Here is a 5030-nt window from a genome sequence, read left to right on the forward strand (position 1 = left end):
GCCCAAATCATCAAATCTCTCTGAATCTTTTCCAATTCAGAGAGCTTTGAATCAATTTGGACCTTTAAATTGGTCCCCTGATTCAATTCGGATTCAGAGATTCAGCCACCAACTTGGGCCGAATTTCCTCCGAATCGAATCACCACCTGAAGCTTTGCACAGCCCTAGTGCTCAGGGGTCTGGGGCACAAAATCTTTCCATGCAAAGCCCACACAAGCATTGCACATACCCAAGGCTGGGGACAGGGGGAGTACCCTTAGGGCTCCACGCTGTTTCCAGCAGGTGCTGGGTGTGGGGTACTGCTCAGGCTACCCAGGCTACCCAAACATCACCCCCTGCCCTAGTTTGGTGCCCCTCACTTTTCCTGGGTGCAAGCTGCATGCTTATCCTGGGTGCAAGTTGCATGGGGTGCTCAGGCAGTTTTGGCATGAAATCTTTCTGTGCAAAGCTCCACAGGGCTCCCCAAGTGTACACAAGCATTGCATCTCCCACCTACCCACTTTGCAAAGCTGCCCCAAGCAATTTTTTTCGTGATATTTTTTGCATAGGGAAGAGTTCTGTTTTGCTGCTTTTTATTGGCTGTGCTTTTTGCATACTTTTCTAGCCCACGGGAGTTTTCATACACTTACCAGGCCAGCACCAGACTGTCTGCTTTTTTTTTTACACCAGAACGAGGCCAGCAGGAGGTGCAGGGGCCTGCCCCCTGAGTGCCTATAAATTCATGGAGCAGTGAGTGAGTGGGGTGCTGTAGACTATTGAGGTGCATGAGAAATGGCAACACACCAGAGGCACAAGAACTCAGCCCTGCAGGACACTTGCGGGACACATGCCCCTGGGTGGCACAGCACCGGTTCCTGCTGCTTGCTGCTGATGTTGGGTACAGTATTGCGTTCCATTGCAGGATGATGTCCTCCTGCACCCAGGCATTCCCCATAGTGAGGAAACTTCAAGGCCAAATGGAAAACTTCCAGGGGATCAATGTTCCTGGCTGGGGACATCCAGGACCAGGCCTGAGAGACTGGAGACAGAGTGGTTTTTTTGTGAGGAATATGCCTCCACAGGTAGTTGGGTATTGCTGTCTTTGACAGATTCTGGTGTTCAGTTTGTGGGGGTACTGGAGATTGTTGGCAGGTTTTGTGTTTTGAGCTGTAGGAAGTTGGCTTCTGGTGATGAGGTTAGGTTAGCAAGGTTCGGTGCTTGTTTGAATTTACAAACAACTTTTCAGAGCCGGGCCTATGAACTTCACTTCACCAGCCTCCTAAATACAGAAACTCATGGACTCAATATAGATCTGGGATTTATGACACACTACAACCTGCCAGACCTCTGACTCCCAGGTACCTCTCCACTTTCACCTACGCTGCTACATCCCATTTCCTCCTCCCAACCCAGCCTGTCCCTCACCCCCTGATGCCTCCATTTCCATTTTCACTGACTGGCTTTCTTGCCTGCATTGCATATCAGCATCTGGCTTCTTTATTATCCCTTCCATCCAGGAACAGCACACAACCAGACCAATTGCGGGTGTTTCCTCAACCTGACAAAGGGTTTTTTAACCCAAAAGCTTGCTAAAATATATTTCTGTAACTAACTATTCAGTTGGCTTGCTAAAACATACCAGATTAGATTCACCCAAAGGAAAGGATCTGGTCTGCCAGTGCCATGTCCTTAGACCAACACCCCTAGCACCTGACTGGAAGGATTCAGGGCCCTGGGCACATCTAAGCCCTAGGGCTGGGGCTGGGGCTGGGGCTGGCAGGGAGAGTTGTCTGGCAGCTGCTGGTAAAGAAGCTTCTGCAGAAAGGAAAGAAGGCTCTGTAACAGTTTGGCTGCCTGAGATGCTACTGTGCTGCTTACTAAGTTATTACCTGTTGTCATTTAAAGTGGTGGGCTGGACTGAGGATGTAGGGGAGGAGGAGTCCCTGATTGGGGCACATTATCATGTTGGTTAGAGGCCCCAGCATCAGTGAAGGCACGCCTTAACACACACACACAGTCACCCATGTTATGAGTTTTGCTTGTCAGCAGCCTGAGGTGCAGTTTCCCAGAAACCCCTGTGCCTGTCTCCTTGAAACTTGGCAGGATTTGTGGCTTCAGCAGGAGCTACCGTGCCTGCAGTTTCTACCCCCTGTGCCTTAACGCACACACAGTGTCACCCATGTCACGAGTTTTTCTTGTTGGCAGCTTGAGGTGCAGTTTCCCAGAACCTCTGCACCTATCTCCTTGAAACTTGGCAGGCTTTATGGCCTCAGCAGGAGCTACCATCCCTGCAGCTTTCACCCTGCTGTGGCTTAACCCATACACGTGACATGAGTTTTGCATTCAAGAATTTGAGGTGCAGTTTCCCAGAAACCCATGCACCTATCTCCTTCAATCCTGGCCAGTGTTATGGTCTTAGAAGGGGCTACCATCCCTAAATGCCCCATCCAAATAAGGCAAGAAATGACAAAGTTATAGGCTTTTTCATGATTTCTCATTATAGCCTATGGGCAAAACATCGAAAGTGTTGAAAACAGCGAACTGTTTTGACAAAATGAAATGGAACAGTGATTTCAAATCAAAACAAAATTCAAAATGAAACATTGCTTCATCGAAACATTGAAAAGCAAGTCGAAATGGAATAGTGCTGTTTTGCATAGCCGTAATATATGCAAGTACAAATATTGAAGACTAAAGCTATCTCAGTTCTGGAGCCTATGCTTCACCACTTGAATACCAACAGCATCCCATGACCACCTACTTCATGCTGGGCCTTCCAATGCAACCAAGCACCCACACACCCACCCACACACACTCAGAGCCCCCCATGCAGTATGAGTAATGGGGGGCAGTGAGGATCGCCCACCCACCCAGCAGCACCCAGTGAGACAGGGCTTTTTTTTTTCAAAGAGCCAGGAGCTGGGGCAGGTGGGGTTGGGGGGGATAGGCCTGGCTGATTCAGAGATTCGGCTGACTCAGTTCAGGACAGTGATTCGAATCACTGAATCAAAGCACTGTCCCCCGAGTCGACCGAATCTGAATCCAAAGTGAATACTAGCCGCTTCGCACAGGCCTATTAGGCAGCAATTGTACCTTACTTCTCAAATATAGGTTGAAGAAGGACTAACACCTTAATCTATCCTCTTCCCATACTCTTTCCTAGCTCCTATGTACTATTTACTCATTGCTGCTGCTTTATTAAGCTGATATCTCTTTCCAACAGTCCAATTTTTTATGTAAAAAAATTGTATGTAAAAATGTAACTGTCAATGCTTGGACTTATAAAAATGTAATGCAAAAATGTAAATGTAAAAATGTAGCTCGCTCATGGTTTATCTAAAGCCTCAATGGAAACAGTACTACATACATTTGTATATAAAACAGAAAGAATCCTGTGTTTTCTCTCATTTGTATCATTTCAAACTGTAAGGAATTTTTGCAGTGACTGTTATCGAGGATCATCAAGATTCCTCAGTTACCAGGGATCTCCTTGCCCAGGACAGCTACCCCCAAATCAGTGTTGGGGGTCTGTGATCAGCCTACTCCAAATCCCCCTCCTCCTGGCGATCAACACAAATGGCTAGCATGACCTAACAGGCTTTAAAGCACCCAAATGCACACTCTACGCTCATGCAGCACTTACTTAGCTGCTTGTTGAATAGCAATTTCTGTGGGTCACTGACTTGCCTTGCATATGGCTTCATAAGCTAGGGCAGGAGCGGGTAGGCCACATCTGCTAGTATCAGGGGGGCACTGGAACACCCCAGATGACAACCTTCCCCTGTCCTGGGGCATATTGCCCTTGTCCATCAGCTCAGGCAGTGGTGAGTTTTGAAATACATGAGCATCATGGGTGCTTCCTGCCCATCCTGTGTAAATGTTTGTAAATATGCCTCGGTGGTCCACAACAACTTGCAGTATCACAGAAGGAAACCCCTTTTTGTTTATGAACGAATGGTTATCCTGGGACTGGTTTAGGATAGGAATGTGTGTGCTGGCAAGCGCTCCCACACAATTAGGGAAGCCTATTTTGCAGTATCCTTCCACCATCTCATGGAGGTAACTTAGGCAGATGAATGTGTCTGCTGCCAGCTCCTGCATCAGGTGGCATACCTCACTGATCACCCTCCCAGCAGTTCCGGGAGCCACGCTGAATTGATTAGCCACATGGCACAGGCTTGTTGGAGTGGCCAGTTTCATCACAGGCATGGCAACATGCTTCGCTGGGCTGATGGGCCTCTGTATGACAGTCCACTGATGCTGGATGTGCAGTTTCAGCAAGCTAACAATGTGGAAGAACATCTGTTTTTCTCCTTCTAAATGTTTCCAGCCACTGGTAATCATTCCATGTTGACGTGGCTATTCTTTCCCACCTGTCTGAGCTGCTTTAATGTGCCCATATCTCACGAGGCTGGACATTAATGTATGGCCAGGAAGCAACTATAGTTTTTGGCAACAACACTTTTTGTTTGGTGCAATGTGAGAGCACCTTCCCCACTTCAATTAACAGCATCCTCTTCACAGCAAATGTGCAAAGTTGGCTCTTGAGGAGGTTTAAAAGACCAGACCACAGGTACATCAAGTTACTGAAGCCCATCAGTAGAACCATACATCTGCAGTGTGAATGTCTGACACCCTTTAAGATTAACCTCTGCTTTCTCCTTAGTCCCTCAGGATTCAAGGAAGACATCAGGACACACAAAGATTTTGGCCTGTTGAGTGACCTCTTGTTCAAATGTCTGCAAAAGTCACTCTCCTAGATTAGCATGAAACCACTGGTGTCATTTATATCTCAATGACTACAGAAACCACATGCTCCCTGCAACTGCAGGTTGCCTGCTTTGTTTCAAAAGAGCTGAAATGTTACCGCATTCCAAAAATGATAGCCTGTGTGCTTAAACAGTCTAAACCAAACCATACATGACCCAAAGTCATGGATGGAAGCAGCCTGCCAATGTCTTTGCATGAAAAAATTGTTTCCGTTCCACAATTTCCCATCCAGCACACAGAATATTCAACCTCTATGGTCTATGCCTAAAAAAACGGCTCTG

This window comes from Gavialis gangeticus, unplaced genomic scaffold (genome assembly GCF_001723915.1).
Source record: "Gavialis gangeticus isolate Ggan-Ray unplaced genomic scaffold, GavGan_comp1, whole genome shotgun sequence".
In the NCBI taxonomy this organism is placed as follows: domain Eukaryota; kingdom Metazoa; phylum Chordata; order Crocodylia; family Gavialidae; genus Gavialis; species Gavialis gangeticus.